The sequence below is a fragment of the Lontra canadensis genome, unplaced genomic scaffold (genome assembly GCF_010015895.1).
Source record: "Lontra canadensis isolate GAN:19392208 unplaced genomic scaffold, GSC_riverotter_1.0 scaffold6, whole genome shotgun sequence".
Classification (NCBI taxonomy): domain Eukaryota; kingdom Metazoa; phylum Chordata; class Mammalia; order Carnivora; family Mustelidae; genus Lontra; species Lontra canadensis.
In genome coordinates, this window is record NW_022631000.1 from 36,846,966 (window position 1) to 36,865,130 (window position 18,165).

At 38.2% G+C, this 18,165-nt stretch overlaps 1 pseudogene; it reads right to left on the reverse strand.

The window, feature by feature from the left end:
• Positions 1-4,199: 4,199 nt before the first annotated feature.
• Positions 4,200-17,027, reverse strand: LOC116864483 (annotated as a pseudogene).
• Positions 17,028-18,165: the final 1,138 nt, after the last annotated feature.

The following is an 18,165-nucleotide window of genomic DNA, read 5'->3' on the forward strand; positions in this document are numbered from 1 at the left end:
TGTATCATGATTTTCTTCACTTTCCATTTCATTGAAACTTCTAGAAAAGTTTATTTTTAGTGACTACATAATATTTGATTTTGGGTCTGTGCTGTAACTTACTCAACCTGTATATAGACATATGAGTTTGCCCATGTTTTTGGTTCATAAACGTTTGCACCTTATTGACTTTTCTTACTTTGATTCCTTAAAGCAGAATTTCTGGAACAAAAGGTTTGATGCCGTCTTAAAATGTTACTTTAGTACAAACAGACAAATGTTGAACAGTTGAATTGGTGGATCTCATTTTTAGGGTCAGAGTATTATTTTTGGATTATTTTTCTTCTGTTCTCATTTGTTTTTCATGGTTCTAGAATTCTTTGGACTTTAGAACCATGAAGACCAAGATTCAAATTCTAGCTTGGCTGCTTATTAGCTACTTGATATTGATCAAATGGCTTAGCTCCCCTAGCTAGTATTCTCATCTATAAAATGGGTCAGTAGTAGGTTTTCTGTGAAGATTGAGTTCCTGTCTCTTGCTAGAGGCTTAAGAAATGCTCTTTACCTTTTCAAGGTGTGTATAGAGCTAATAAAGATGTGAACATCAGTTGGATGATGAGGACAACAAAAATGCTTGTAGAGTCATATTTCGAGATATGTGCTTCACATCATTTAAAATTTACTATAATATGAATATTTACAATAGACAGGGATCAAAACCATATATCATTCAGGGGCACCTTGGTGGCTGTTGGTTATGTACCAACTCTTGATTTTGGCTTAGGTCATACATGATCTTTGGGTCGTGAGATAGATCCCCATGTTTGGATCTTAGGATCCAAATCCTAATCCCTGTTTAGGTTTCTCTCTCTCCCTCTGCCCCTCCCTCCCACTCTCTCTTTATCTAAGAACTTAGGTGCTGTGCTGTGCTGGCAGAATTGTTGGAAATATGCCCTTTGAGGTTTAGGAAAGCATCCATAGGAAGGTACCATACCTTGGAACTCACCTCAAGGTGACCCACAGGGAGGCTGGGGAAAGCCATTCATGGACATACGTGTTGCTACTGATGCTGCCTGAAGGGATGCTGGGGAAAGCTTTTGGCTACTGGGAACTGCCAGATGCTGTACACCATGGGAACTGGGTGCTGGAGAAGCTGCCTATGTCATAGGAGTAGATGCTAGTGAGGCCGTGTATGCTGTAGGACTTTTATGAGAGGAGCATACCAGACTAGAATAGAAATCCCTTCCTTCTTCACTGTGCCCCCAGAACCATCAAGTGAGTAAGCCTGTTACACCAGCTGACAAAGGAGAAATATTTGCAGATCTCAGTATCATAGAGGAGGCAATAATGGGTATATCTGCTTCTCAGGGACAGCACATTGATAATTGTTACAGTATAGTCCTTTGGTTTCTCTGCTTCCATATACACTCTTTTGTATACATTTGAACTTTTGTACAACAATGAACAAATCCTTCTTATAAGTGAAGAAGATCTTATCCTTTTCCCAAAATGAGGGGGCACATGGCCCTAACAGTCATTGTATCTATCATTGACTATATTCATTACTTATCAAATTCTATCAAAGAAGAAAAAAATTCTATGGAAGACCCACGGAATATTTTGTTACTTACAAATGAAATTGTAAAGTTAACCTCCAACAACTCATATATAAAATGAAGATGAGAAGGAGGTAGAAGAAGAAAATTGTTAGCATATATAAATATACACATACATATGGCAAGCAAAGAGAAAATATGCAAAGCTACTTTAAATCTTGTTTCTCTAAATGGTGGTAAGCCTGTAATTGATATCAGTAGCTTCTTTTTTCTACTACAGTTATTATATTTCTTCTTCCTTCCTGTTAGAACCTTGGGTGGTTGGGGTTCTTTATCTGGTGGAGTAACCCACGCCTTCCTGAAGACTGACTCCTCAATTATCCTGCATTTTGTTTGGTTGCTGTAATTTTTACATTAAGCTTTACTATTGTTATTGGACATATGGAGAGACACTGTAAAGAATCTCCTGTGTTCCAGAAAGAGTTCTTTTTGTCCTCATTTGTAGCAACAGCCTAATTCTCCCTTGGTGATTGGGATCAATCACTCCAGCCAGAAGAGTAATCTTTTCTTCCTTCCTTCTCTCTCTCTTTCTTTCTTTCTTTCTTTCTTTCTTTCTTTCTTTTTCTTTTCTTTTCTTTTCTTTTTTTCTTTTCTTTTCTTTTTTTCTTTTCTTTTTCCTGTTGTTGGTTTAGTGTCACAGACCTAAAATGGCCAATCTCATTTTCCAATTCAGTGAAACCATTGTTGTGCCCTCTGCTTGAAGTTGCCTCCTTGTGAACTAAGACCTCCAAACTAGCAGAGCTCAAGTTGCCAGGACAAGGAGCAACAATTTGGGGAGTGATTTATTAGCTATAATGATAAGCGGAGCCCCTCCCATGTGTAGGGTCCTAACTAGTGTTATGAGTCTTCAGTAAATGACTCCACCTTTCAATAGCCAGTTTATTTTATGGGTATAAGCCCATTGCTGCACTTTGCTGTGGAATAAGTTCATTAGTCAGAAGCAACAATATGGAAAGTGCTATGACTATGTATAATGTATTCTGTAGGTTTATGGATCGTGGTGCTCCACTGCCACCTTCCCACTTCAGCAGCACTTCAGGCAAATCCATATTCAGAATAGATGTCTCTTGCAGTGATGATGAATTTATGCTCCATCCATGTTGGATGGAGTTCAGTGTAATCAACCTGCCACCTGGTAGTGGTCTGTACTCCTGGAAAATGGTGCCTTAACTCGCAGTCAGTGCTAATCTCAACTCTTGACAGATTAATCACACTTAACCTTTTCATTTGAGGGAAAATCCATGTTGTTGAGCATATGCATAGCCCCCATAGTCACTTTGTTCATGGTCCCAGTGAGAAAGCCCTGGGTTAACTGGGGAAAGAGAATGACTGGCATCAATTTGCCATCTGATTACTAAGAGCTTCCTCTGTAGCAGATAAGTATGGGGATTCTTGTGGAACACAAATATCTTTCTCAGTCATGGGCGTCATAGGAAGCCAAGGGTTGAGAGAGAGAAGGCAATGCAGCTAGAGTTGTGTTAAAGTCTGAGTGACTTGTTAATACAGCTTGTTGAATAGAACACTACACTGCTAACCAATACCAGGGAAGGACTACAATTGCATGGATAATAGCAAAGATCATCACAAATGCCAGCCACCAAAAATGGAACTCAAACAATTCTATCCCACTATATCTTAGCCATTGGAGTCACCAAGGAAGAACAACACTGTCATGGACTGGTTAGAACAATGCTTTTCTTACACAGAGAAGAGACAGAGCAAGATTAGCTCTGGTAGTGTGCTTCTCATGGCTAGGGGCTGCCCCGGCAGCCAGTGAGCGCGAGTGTCTTATATGCACCTCTATCATGCCTTAGCAGAAGGATTTCTTCCCCAACACCATGGAGTCTGAAATACTGAAAGCTAGGGCCATGCCTTTGGGCTATTGATGCACACACTTTTTTTTTTTAAAGCTTTATGTATTTTAGTAGCAAACTTACAGGAACAGCACAGAAGAGAGACAACATTAAAAACATATACTTGGGGGGCGCCTGGGTGGCTCAGTGGGTTAAAGCCTCTGCCTTTGGCTCAGGTCATGATCTCAGGGTCCTGGGATTGAGCCCCGCATTGGACTCTCTGCTCAGTGGGGAGCCTGCTTCCTCCTCTCTGCCTCTCTGCCTACTTGTGATCTCTATTTGTCAAGTAAATAAATAAAATCTTAAAAAACAAACAAACATGTACTTGGATATAGGACAACTCAGAAGACTATAGTGAATGGGTGGATCTGCTGTATGATAAAAATGCTACAAACAACATTTAGTTGCTGTCAATAAGAAATGTACTTGTTTTAAAAAAAATCCATATGCTGGCATTGTCCAGAAGAATTTAACAAGTTTATTTATAATTGTTATAAAGTTGAACTGCTGAAATGTGTTCGCTGAAACATTTTGTCTTGCATTAATGTTTTATGTCCCTGCTTTTATATTAAAAATTCACACACAAATAAAAATGGAAAAACTGTCAATACCTGATTTCTGTCCCCTGTTTTTCCACTTGCAGTCATATACTTAAGTACCTTTTGACCCCATGAGAAAAAAATATCTAACATTCAGAACTACCAATAAAAGGAAGAAGAGAAATTTTTTTTCTGTTTTTAAAGAATGAAATGTTTTCCATCATAGTGGATTCTTAAGCATGTCCTCCACATATGCAGTGTGCTAGTTGGATGTCTTTTGGCATAATTGTGACACATTTGACATGGATAGCTTAACAGGTTGGTGTCTTCAAAGAAGCCCACCAGATAGGCCTCACTTGCCTCCTGAAAAGCACCAGTAGCTGCACTCTGGAAGCGTAGATCTGTTTTGAAGTCCTGAGCAATTTCTTACACCAGACACTGGAAAGGAAGTTTTTGGATCAGAAGTTCTGTGGACTTCTGATAACGTCTAATTTCACGGAGTGCCACTGTATCAGGCCTGTTAATGATGAGATTTCCTCACCCCTCCAGCAGAGGGCACACTCTTGCGAGCGGCTTTTGTAGCCAGTTGCTTCCTTGTTGCCTTACCACAGGTCGATTTGTGGGCTGCTTTGTAGGAGCCACGGTACAGAAACCTCCACACCTACCCCCCTTCTCCTTTGGCTGGAGCTTGGCAAGCTAGAGGCAGTGCTGGCGTTGGCGAGCAATGGCAGTGCAGTGCCAACTGTGAACATAATTCTTGATGCACACACTTAAGGAGAACAAACAAGCAGACAAAGAACCTAAAACAGGAAAAGATAATACCACATAAGGCAGTAAGCCCAGCACAGGCTGCATGAGCTCTTTATCTCTTGAGAAGGGCATGTTCAAGACCTAAGGCCCATTCTAACTTGGCTAAGTAGAGGTCAAAAGACTGTGCTCATGAGACTGCCTTTCCAAGAACAACATTTTTATACCTTCCAAACTTGCTTCATTTTGGTTTATGATAGGTAGATTTCTACAGCACATGCTTAACCTATGACTAGATGGCACTCAGTTCATCATGGGAGGCTCAGGCCTCATGCTCACCTGCTGTCCTATGGTTAGGAATTTTCAGCCTCTATCAGTGCCCAGTAGCAACCCAAAAGATTTTTCTCAAAAGGATAATAGTTACCTACAGAAAAGGGCATTTATTTTTTTATAATCCTGTTGGCTTGCATTGTGAGTCCCCTGTTGGTACTTGCCAGAGGTTCTAACCAACATCCCTATTTGCCTCAGAGATTTCAATTGTCATTGGATTTGCTTGGCCGGATAATAAAGTTCAAGTGGTAGAGAGGCTTGTGCTGCAGCTTGAACCTACTGCAGTGCCTTTTCCTGTTCTGGCCCCACTTGAAATTGGTAGACTTGTGTGTGGCACTCTAGAGGAGAGCCACTAAAATGTGGTGGTATATGTTGCTTCCAAAATTAAAGAAAGGCCTCTCGATCATTGTGCCTTTTATTTGGTGGTAGGTGATATGAAGTGCAAGAGCTTATTTTTAATCTTGGAGGAAATATCTCAACTTGTTCCAGACTGTCAAACCCCTAAAAACTTCACTGAGGTGGTGGTGTTGGGGTTCTGAAATTTTCCAGGGTTTATTGTCCATATGTCTTACTAAGACATTAAATACTTGCTCCTTCCTGCTCATTAGATCCCATCAGCATAATCTTGTCAGTATAGTGTGAAGTTAGTGGGATATCAAGGCAAACAAGATCTTTATGTATTTTATTATGGCACAGATCAAGAAAATTTATTAGGTATTTCCTTTTTTTCCAGTGTGCAGACACTCCAGCAAATGGCTATACATCTTTTGGGGAAGATTTGGAGGAATTTATAGTGAGAAATTGTGGTCTCTTTTGAGGTAAATTTCATCACAACTTTAAATAGCTAGGAAATATAGTTTCCCTGAAGCAGGACTGTGAAGGTATACTGTCTTCCCTTTGAAGTAAAACCATTTCTGATGGTCTTTGCAAATTATTATGGAAAGGCATTACATACTATGTGACAGACTATTTATTTTAGTAAAGATACTACATCTAGATCAGCAGCTACATTTATAGTCACTACTTGATTAAGACTGTGATAATCCACATTCATTCTCCAAAATCTATCTGATTTCTGCACAGGCCACATTGGTGAATTAAATGGGTGTGTGATAGGTACCATCATCACTTCTCTCAAGACTTTAATGATGGCATTAATCTTTGAAATTCTCCCTGGGTTACTGTCTTGGTAGGGAGGGGAAGTTCCAGTAATTTTCACCCCATAGACATGCTTCCATTTGTCAAATGTGTCTATTCCAGTTATACATTTAGAAATTGAGGTTTAATTGCAAGGTAGGTCCATGGACCAGATGGACCCAATGTAATTTGAAATTTATGTAAGACTCCATCTATCATATATTCACTATGAGCCCCACATATAGCTTATGGTGATGTTGTTGGTTTCTTAGAAATTAATGTCATTTCAGAGCCATTGTTTAGTAATTTTTGAAAGATTTGGGTATTTCCTTTTTTCACTGTATAAACATTGTAGTAAATGGCCACAGTCTTTTGGGGAAAACTTGGGGGAATATTTATAGTGAGGGCTCATGGTCTCTTTTGAGGCAAATTGCATCACAAGCTTAAATAGCTAGGAAATATATAAGGGTTAACATCTTTATCTGAAACTCATTTTTATTGATTAATTTACCAATAGTGTGGTGAACATTTCCTCCAAAAGATACAGCAACAGGAGAAAACATTTGCTTGACTTTTCCAGTTGAAATTAAGGTCTGGGCCATTTCAAGGACATCATCACTCAAACCCTGGTTCTTTGCAGACTTGCAGAATAATATTTATAATGACTCAGACCTGATATCGGAAACAATAAAATGAAAGTCAAAAGAATCATTCTCTTACAGACCAGAAAGCAGCTGATTATTATGACAAAGGTGTTTGCAGCCAGCAAAGGTCATCTTGTCACCTTTGTTCTAGCTGCAAATCCTTTTCAACGAGTTGCCTTTGGAAAGTTACTTAGGGCAATAGACCAAACATGTGCTTCCTGACTATCTGAAAAGATGAAGCAGTAGTGAGCCTAGATATTTTAAATTTAAAAGCTGGCCAATTTAAGGTGAGCAAAATTCTCCACAGTGTTGCAAATGACATACTGGATAAAGGGTTAGTATCCAAAATCTATAAAAAAAAAAATCATCAAATTTAGTGCCCAAAAAACAATTAATCTCGGTAAGAAATGGGCAGAAGAAAAGAAGATTTTTTTCAAGGGAGACATTCGTATTGTTAACAGACACATGAAAAGATACTCAACGTCGCTCATTATCAGGGAAATATAAATCAAAACCACAATGAGGTTTCACCTCACACATGTCAGGATGGCTAAAATTAACAACACAAGAAACAACAAGTGTTGGCAAGGATGCAGAGAAAAGGGAACCCTCTTACCCAATTGGTGGGAATGTAAACTGGTGCAGCCACTCTGGAGAATAGTGTTGAGGTTCCTCAAAAAAGTTAAAATAGAAAAATTCCACTGGTAGGTATTTACACAAAGGTACAAAAATATGTATTTGAAGGGGTACATGCACTCTGATGTTTATAGCAGCATTATTCAATAGTAACCAAACTATGGAGAGAGCCCAAATGTCCATCAAATGATGAATGGATAAAGAAGATGTGATATATACACAATGGAATTTTACTCAGCCATCAAAAAGAATGAAATCTCCCCATTTGCAATGACATGGATGGAGCTAAAGTGTATTATGCTAAGTGAAATAAGTCAGAGAAAGACTAGTTTAGTCAGAGAAAGACTAACTGAACTAAATCAGAGAAAGATAAGATACGATCTCACTCATATGTGGAATTTAAGAAAGAAAACAACATATGGGAAGGGTTTTGGGAAAGGGAGAGAAAGAAATAAACCATAAGAGACTCCTAACGATAAAGAACAAACTGAGGGTTGATAGAGGGAGGTGGGTGGGGGGATGGGCTAGATGGGTGAAGGGTATTGAGGGCATTTGTTGTGATGAGCACTGGGTATTGTACGTAAGTGATGAATCTTTGAATTGTATTCCAGAAACAATATTGCGCCATATGTTAACTAAGTAAAATTTTAGTTAAAAAAATGAAAAAAGGTGACCAAGTGTGAGCAAGATGTTCCACAGTGTTGCCAAGTTATCAAAAACTCAAATCCACCCTTGATCCCTAAAGCCTAGTTGAAAACTGTATATTCATTTTTTCACCCCATTGCCTATTTTATTGGTTCTGCAAATTACATCAACAGAGCTTGAGGGTCATCCTTCTCTATCTGATTGTATACTGTTACTGTTAATGAGCAAGGACATAAAAATACGGCTCAAAGTGGGTGAGAAGCAAAGAGCTTTGGAGAACCCACAAACTGGAAAACTTGACAAATAATTGACAGCTTAGCAAACTTTGCATGTGCTATCCAGAAAAAGCCTGCTTCCCCAAGTACAGAGGCACAGCATTACTTTCCTGGGAGGAAAAGTGACTTTTGAAATTATGTGGTAGAAGCTTTCCCAGTTCAGATTGGACTGTCCATTCGAGGGAATAACTTTTTAAAAGTCTCATTTGGAATCTTTGTTGCTGAAGTTCATTTGTCTAAGTTTTCTTTTAAGAATATTCTCATTTCTAGTTCTAGATATTTTGAAATCTCCTTTTCTCTGATTTAATAGTAGATGCTAATACTGATATTTCACCTGATTAAATCTTAGATTTGGCTTGCCTTTTTAAAACTGCTTTCATGTATTTAGAAATAGTAAATATTGGTGATGGTACATTACTGGAACTTTTTTTTCCTTCCAGTCTTCATCTCTGACCACTGTCCCCAATTACAAAATATGAAATGAACAAAAAACAAGACTAGGAGAGTGAATTCTATGACCTACCTGACATACCATGTACAGGATGTCATACTTTAAAAATCTTACATTTTTAAGAGCCAGGATCACATTAGAATATTATGGGATATAGTTTTAGTAATCAGCTTCTATTGATTTTGAAAATGATAATCATTGAGACAATTTTTTATACCTAATTTTTTTCTTAATTTTTTTCCAGATAAATGTCTATATAATCTATAATCTATATATAACTTTCAAATAATTCCATGTATTGGTGCATTCATTTCAAAATCATATATTCGACAGCTTGGACCTATGCTCAATAATATTTGGCACATACAGTTCCATCTTAAGAAATTTCTTTCTTTTGGCTTAGTACTGTTAACAGTCATTTGACTTTTGGGAGTAGAGGGAGGCATTTAATAATAATATGAATGATCAACTTGCTACACACTTATAGAAATGCCTTAATATTCAGAATTTGAGGCATTGCAAAATGTCATTTACCTACTTCAGGAGGAATTGGGATTTATTTTGGGGAAAAGAGAGAATCATCTTCAGGTGATAAATGGTAAAACACTAATGGGAGGAGAGCCCAAGATACACATAGGCATTCAGAGACAACCTTTCGGTTACATTGAATAGGTCTTGGTCTCTAAGTTCAAGCAAATGGAAACTTAAGTGAAGAAGGAACTGAATGGGACGACTGGGTGGCTCAGTCGGTTAAGTGGCTGCCTTCGGCTCAGGTCATGATCCCAGCATCCTGGGATCCAGCATCCAGTCCCACATTGGGCTCCTTGCTCTGCAGGGAACCTGCTTCTCCCTCTGCCTCTCCCTGCCACTCTGCCTGCCTGTGCTCTCTCTCTCTCTCTCTCTCTCTCTCTGACAAATAAATAAATAAAATCTTTAAAAAGAAAAAAAAAAAAGAAGGAACTGAACAGGTGAGCTGTTAGTTGGAGAATGCTTAGACAAATATCTTGATCTCTGAGGTAGAAAACAGTAGATTTTGCACATGGTAGAATAGAACCAGTATAGATTCTCTAAGGGAATAAAACATTGGCTAGCTGTTAGAGGTACTTTCAATTAGGTTGAATCACATGAAATTAGTGATATTGGAAAATTTTTGTCTTAATAAAATTCAGCCTACTGACTACTGTGTTTTGATATTAACAAAGCATTTTTTTAAAAAGCTGTCCAAGAATGAGATGATGAACTCTAACCCAAGTTAGCTCCTTCAGCCCTAGTATATGGTTAATGGCTCAGTGTCACCTTAACTGGTGTGTCTTGCTGAGTGCTAATATAAAGGGCTCTAACTTTGGCTCCAACATGTCCAGTGTTTTCATCAGTGTCTTAGCTATAGCTAAACAAAGCAGACTTATTAAATTTAGAGGGAGCATGAATTAAGAAGTATAACTAATGCTGAGTTTAGACGGCAAATGACCTCAACTAACTGAATCTCAAGACTGATTCAAAAATTAAGTAAATAGCAATGGGGAGAGTTTCCAAAATTGAGATTTATTTAATTCACTGGCTCTTATTGAATCCCTACCATGTACTAGACACTGTTCAGGTTCTGGCTTTACAGTGATGAACAATTCTGTTAGGGTCCTGCTAAAAAAAAAATAAAGACCTAACTACCCCTCACCAAAATGGGAATGGAGAAGAAAGATCCTCAATACAGCAGGTTCTTGGGAAAAAATCTGGAGGCTTTGATCATTAGGTCCTTCAATGTCACAAACTTTCTGAATGTGTTAGGAATTGTACTAAAATGGTTAAGAAAAAGAACCTGTGAAATCTTAAGGCTTGTTGTCATAAATGCAGTGTTCAGCCCTTTGGGAAGTTATTTGCCCATAGTTTTCTGGGCCTTTCAGACAACCACAAGGGTCATTCAGGGGTGGTGTGCGGTGGGGTGGGTGGGAGGGATAACATTATAAAAGGGATGCTGTTGACAAACTAGAGTGTACCTAGACAAGGGGAATTAAGACATCAGTGGATCTGGAAGTGATGTATTTTAAGAAATAACTGAAGGAACTATAGAAAAACACATACTAGTGGGAGACGTGCTAATTGCCTTCAAATATTTGAAGATCTGACAAGTAGGTAGGGAAGGAGCTTATTCTTTGTTGCTTCACTTAGCAGAAATAGCATAAAGCAATGAAGATTTCAGGAAGAGAAATTTTTATTCGGTATCATAATGACACTTCTCAGATATAGAAGCTGTCCATTACTGGGACACATGGTGCTTGAGGTAGTGAGCTTTCTGTGTTTGGAAATATTTAACCAGAGACTGGTTGATTTCTTAGCCAGGGGCAGTAAGACAGCATTCATGTATTGAATAAGAGGTAGGAGGAGGTGTCTTGGTAGTGTATTTTCACCTCCATATCTGTGATTCTTGTGGTGTAATTTACATGTGTTTATGTGGAGATGTGGGTACTGTATAGGTTTTTTTGTTTGTTTGTTTGTTTGTTTTTGTTTTTAAATCCCCAAAGGAAAAAAGACCAGTCTAAGCTGGATTTAGTGGTAGGTTACCTCCAAATTTTTGGGACCCGTCTGACAGTTTGAGAGTCATTACAAATTAGTTGGAGAAATGCTAGGAAGGGGTGAGGAGTGGGCCATGAGACTATTCCAACTGGTTTTATGTCTATGACCATAACTGGGTGCAGGCAAGCCTCCAGTAGAAGAAGGTGAGATTTTATTCCAGTTACCAATCCTAGACTCTGGGGGTGGGGGTGGGACTGTTGGTTGCATATATAGAAACCCCAACTTAGATTGCCTTAAACTAAAAAGAGATTTACTGACTCATATAACTAAAAAGTCCAGGGGTTGATCTGACTTTAGGCATGACTTAATCCAGATGCTCCAACCATGTGTCTCCCTTCTTCCCTTCCTTTTGTTTTCCTCTGTGGGCTTATATCTGCCATCTAGAAGGGTACCTGAAAGGGTAGATATCTAACAAAGATTCGCTGAATGCATACATGAATGAACCTGCCTGCTTGGCAACCCCAGTTAAAGGTCCCATAGCCAGAGTTCTAGATGGACTTAAGTTTGGCTGGACTTATACATTTGCTTGACTTTAAACCAATTGCTAGCAATGGGGAGAGGGGACACACTGATTGATTGGGCCATTAGGCTGGACTGACTAGACCTGAGAGTTAGCAATATCTGGTTGCATTTTATTCTCTGTCTTTTCTGTAGGCTCATTAAGGGGAAAGGGAAGGCCCTCTTTTTTTTTTTTTACATCCCCATGGAGACTAGTACTAAGTGCATCGTTTTTAGTCAGCAAGTGTTTATTCTTTTTCTTTAATCCATAATGGATCTTAATAAGCAAAGGTACTGAAATAACTGAATTTGTGGCATCTTTTTTGAAAATGTGCAATAAAAGATTTGAATGAATTCAGAATCTGATAGATTGCTTCCAAATAATTTTCATATGCATGAATATAAGTGGCAAATAGGAATTCTGAATTCATTCTATTCACCACAGAAAGCTCTCCTTTCAGCTTTTTCCATGTAATTAAAAGATTAAAATTGAATGACTGTTTCATTCAAGAGGAATAATTTTCATGGAAAAGCTTTATCTTTCCATTTAGGGAATCTGACTTCTATCCCTAGAACAAAATTAAGGAATGATTAATTTTTTTTATGTTTTCACACAATTTTTAGCTTCTTTCTAGGAGTAGGGCTGGGCTCTGTGGATACTAGAAAGTGGTACAGAAAATGAGCTTGAGCAAATAAAGAGAATTTGGCAAGTAGGATTATTTTTAAATGTTTTATGGAGCCAGCCACCCTGGCCTCGGGCCGCCCCACCCCCTTCTGCTGCTGGAAAGTGGAGTCAGTGGGCTCTTCTTTTAAACCTGTGGGGAGCTGAATGAACACGGGAATGTTTCAGTGATTTGGACTGCAAGAATATGATGGGAAATATCCTGATACAGTGTTTAGGGGACTATGTTTTTCTAAAAGCAGAAGGAAATGATTCTTTTCTTTTTTTTTTTTTTTAAAGGTTTTATTTATTTATTTGTCAGAAAGAGAGCGAGAGAAAGCAACACAAGCAGGCAGAGAGGCAGGCAGAGGCGGAGAGAGAGGCAGGTTCCCCACTGAACAAGGAGCCCGATGCGGGACTCGATCCCAGGACCCTGGGATCACGACCTGAGCCGAAGGCAGCAGCTCAACCCACTGAGCCAGTGTTTCCATTTTATATTTTTGGAAATGGTCTTGCAATGAAGCAACAGAACTACAGTCTGTGTGGATTCTTTTTCCTTCCAGCCTAATTTAATAGAAAACAGAAATATACTCATGTTTGGTGGAAATTAAGTATAGTTGCAGTATATTTATTCTACCTGGTCACTCTTTAGGGTTTTTTTTTTTTTTTAAGGTCTTATTTATCTGAGTGAGAGACAGAGACAGAGATAGTGACAGAAAGCAACAGCGGGGAGGAGAGGGAGAAGCAGGCTCCCCACTGAGCAGGGAGCCAGACTTGGGATTCTATCCCAGAACCCTGGAATCATGACCTGAGCCGAAGGCAGATGCTTAACTAAGTGAACCACCCAAGTTCCCCCAATCTTTAGTTTTTTAATCATGTTCTTCCCATGTTATTATTACAGTATTCTCTGATACTGTAAGATACATGATGATAGAAAAAAAACAAACCAACCATGAGACTGACACCTCTAATGAAAACAGGCCTGTCATTATTTTATAGGCAGAGCTGGTGATGGAGTAAGAATCAACAGAGACTACATTGATAAATACAACTCTAGCATTCAAAATGAGCAGATATTAAACATCATTTTACTTGTGTATATATTTATCTTTTGTTGAATCTTGTCTTTCTCTGTCAGCTTCTCATAATTGAGATCAGATAACTGTTGGAGGGAATGAAAATGAGGATAACATTGTACTGCTATATAACCAGAACATGTTGAGAGAGTTTTATGACCATACTTTATTTGTATTCTCTATTTATATGATGGCTACAGATGTTACCATTATTCTCACCTATTAAGGCAGATGACATTTGTGGTGGAACACATGTATGTAATTAACTACTTGCAAATACTGTATTTTATAGCTAGATGGAAAAATCCACTTAATTGGCCCAAGTATCTTATAATTTTCTGTTCAAAAGTCTAATTATCTAAAGAATATCAGAAGCACTACTACCAAAAGAACTGAACAGGTTAAAGGCATGACTAATGGTTTGACAAATAATCTTACCTTAAGGAGCAGAGAAGGCTGTCTAGGAGATTGACTGAGCGGATTGCTTGTTCCAGCCTTCCACTTTTATGCTTGTAGTGTTTTGTAAGGGCTGTCAAACGACACTTTCCACTTGAGGAAATCATAGCTTAGTGCCTTCAGAATCTCTACAATAACCACTTGGGTATTCAAATACTTTTCTAGCTGGGTTTTAAGCTATAAGTGCAATAGGTGGAAAAGGGCAAATGGAACATTTAATAAACTTGAACATTTGTTTTTTAGCTTCTCTTTGAGAATTTTTATTGTAATTCTGAACATTAGATGCAGTATGGTAAATTTTAGTAAATAGAAAACATTCCTTTGAACCATTGTTTAATTTTTGAATCATTCAGATATCCATCTTTCTCATACAGGCTAAAACCAACACATTGCCATTTGAAACTTCAGTGATCTTCTACTAAATTGTGCTAAACAATGAAAATTTAGTCAATATTCTTTAGCATTCCTCTTGCTTAGTATAGCATTCCTCTTGCTTAGCAACTTTATTCATTTGTGGCTTTCTGATGTCAACCTGACGGATTTTGCATAATTTGAGTGCCTATGCATCTTTTAGAAGGAAGTCTTGTTTTCCAGAATGTATTAATATTGATTGTCACTACATTGTGTCCAGAGATATTAATGTGCACTCTTAGAATTTCACCCAGTTTAGTTCTGGATGTCAGAATTTGATTTATGTATAGACATTCTGGACGGTCCTTTGTGGATATTATATGAGGGCAGTAGGAAAGCCCTGTCCAGGAATCTCTTCCATTTCTAGGGTACCTGAAATTCTACTTTATGATATTTGCTACTTTGGGTTAAGCATTGTGTTCTTTGGCTAATCTTTTAAATCTACAAAAACTTAGCAGGAAGTAATTTCTCTCAGTTGTATTTGTTCTGTTATGGAAACACATATCATCTTGTTATTTTAGTACTGTAAAGTAAAGAAAAAGTATAGTTTTGCTGAAGGCAAATTCAAGTTCCATCAAAATTTTTGCTAATGGTCAACCTCGATGTGTGAAAGATCTTTTTCAGAACCACTGGCTTTCTTATTTATGTTTCTAATTACTTCTGTTTCTGATTAACCAAAACAATATGTTACAAAACAGTAAGCACAAAACCAGAATGATCCCAATGTTGCAAAAAAAAAAATAATAAAGTAGGTTACAGATACTGCACATTGATATAGATTGATCCCCCCCTTTTTTCCCCAAATAAAATAAAATACAACTTAATTATCTGAGATAGATTAAGCTTTGGATGGACAGTAATAGAAATAATAGTACATGGTATACTAGTCAAAGAGTGGCATTTCTAAAATAATTGAAAGCATGTCCATATTAGAGACCTCTGTCTTTTAGATATACAGAATAGCCCAATCACTCTATGACAGTATTTCAATTTTCTGGTAGAGAACAGTTGTGAAAATAATACTAATTTGTGGCTTGACAGGGGTGGTTGTGAATTGAGGTTTGAAGCACTGAAGGGTAGTGATGATATTCTCTCTGGCCTGGAGTGGTCCTGGTCTGAAGTGGGTGGAGGAGAGTGACACTATGGTGTGCTCTTGATGGGGTTGGGGGTGAAGGCAGGGTTCATGAGAATGGTGATGTCTGGTGACCAGTGAGTAGAAATAGAGTTATGCCTAATGCTGGCTTTTATTGTCTGGACTATCTTGCTGGATTGTTTGGAAAAATGAGAGGATAATTTGCTTACTGATAAACAGATGCTACACAGAATTCATTTGAAGTAAGGACAGATCAGGGGTTCCACTGTGTAATGGTTAGCACTCTAGACTCTGAAATAATGACAGATCAGCGATGAAACTGAGCAACAATACAAGTTTATATAAAAGCAATCATAGAATAGTAAATATTAAAAAATGTTCCTATTATTAAATAAACATATGTCCTGTTGACTGTTATTTTTTCTCTGTGGTTTGAGATGGACCATTACTTCCTTTCCCCCAGACTCCTGCTATTGTTAATGCTGTGCCTACTATGGACACCAGAGGGAAATGCACCAGAAGGTTTGCCGTGGTTATCTTTGGATAGAAACCTTGTGGGTGATTTTTATTGTCTTTGTTTTTGTTTTTCTCCATTTTCCAGATTTTCCGTCATAAACATTAGTACTTTTGTAGTATGTAAAAAAAAAAAAAGTGTAATAGTAGAGGGATATTTTAATCTTAACATGAACAGCATGAACGTGTTCAGTCTAGTTCTGCCAGCCAAGGAGGCCACTGCTTTTGCACAAATTGGACTAGTGAGAAGACAGAATTACATCTTCATAAATGTGTCAAATCCCTCTCCACTACTCTAATTGTTTCCCTAAAGGGTTGAAACTGTTAAATTATCAAATGCTTAATTTACTGCAAAGAGTATTTTACTTACTATGTAGGATTATTATAAAACAAACATGTTTTATAATTTGTATTAGAAACTTAGCACATTTGTAAAAGACCATCTCACTGAAAATTTGATTTAGAATTTTATTTATTTATGTAATTTTATTAACAAATACAACATGCACATAAGCTTTCTCTTTATTTTCATTGCTTTGCAGCATAACATTGGGATTGGTGACTCTTATGGCCAGCTGGCTGCTTTCCACATGGCTTTGTGGTTCTTGGAGGGGACACTGAGCAGTCTCTGCACAGTAAGATCTGTTGCACATCAGGAGCACTTCAAGCTCCTTGACGTTGTGGACTAGGAACTTCCAGAAGCCACTGGGCACTATGTGTTTTGTTTTTTTGTTGTTCCTGTAACCAGTGTTGGACCTCAAGATCTGGCCCTTGAATCTTCTGTGCAACCTACTGTCAATGCCTCTAGTTTTCCACCTGTTGCACTTAATTTTGACATATTGGTCTGACTGGGGCTGAATGAATTTCTTGGTCCTCTTTTTAACAATCTTGGGCTTCATCAGAGGTCTGAGGGCAGTGATGATGCTGAGTAGAAGATGTCAGCCACTTCTGCAGGCAGCACTAAAGAAGAGTGGTTTATAACTTTCTTTCTTTACTTACTAATTTATTTATTATTTTTCTTTTTTTTTTTCAATTAAACTCAGTCAAATGTAGTGTATCATTAGTTTTTGGTGTAGTGTTCAGTGATTCATTAGGTGCCTATAACACCCAGTGCATATCACATCACGTGCCCTCCTTAATCCCTATCACCGGGTTACCTCATCCCCCACCCCCCTCCCCTCCAGCAACCCTCAGTTTGTTTCCCTGAGTCAAGAGCGTCTCCTCCCTGATTTCTTCCCATTCAGTTTTCCCTCCCCTCCCCTCCTCTGTGATCCTCTGCACTATTCCTTATATTCCACATATGAGTGAAACCATATGATAATTGTCTTTCTCCGACTGACTTACTTCATTTAGCATAATACCCACCAGTTCCATCCATGTTGGTATATAAATGGTAGGTATTCATCCTTTCTGATGGCTGAGTAACATTCCATTGTATATATGAATCACAGCTTTATCCATTTATCTGTTGAAGGATATCTTAGCTCCTTCCACAGTTTGGCTATTCTGGATATTGTTTCTATGAACATTGGGGTGCATGTGCCCCTTCTTTTCCCTGCATCTGTATTTTGGGGGTAAATTCCCAGTAGTGCAATTGCTGGGTTGTAGGGTAGCTGTATTTTTAACTTTCTGAGGAACCTCCATACTGTTTTCTAGAGTGACTGTACCAGCTTGCATTCCCACCAGCATCCTTGCCAACATTTGTTGTTCCCTGTCCTGTTAATTTTAACCATTCTGTCTGGTGTAAGGTGTTATCCCATTGTGGTTTTGATCTGTATTTCCTGGATGGCAAGTGATGTAGAGACTTTTCTCATGTGTCTGTTGGCCATTTATATGTCCTGTTTGGGGAAGTGTCTGTTCACATCTTCTGCCCATTTCTTGACTGGATTATTTGTTTTTTAGGTGTTGAGTTTGAGAAGTTCTTTATAGATCTTGGATACCTGTCCTTTATCTGTAGTGTCATTTGCAAATATCTTCTCCCATTCCGTGTGCTGCCTCTTAGTTTTGTTGACTGTTTCCTTTGCTATGCAGAAGCTT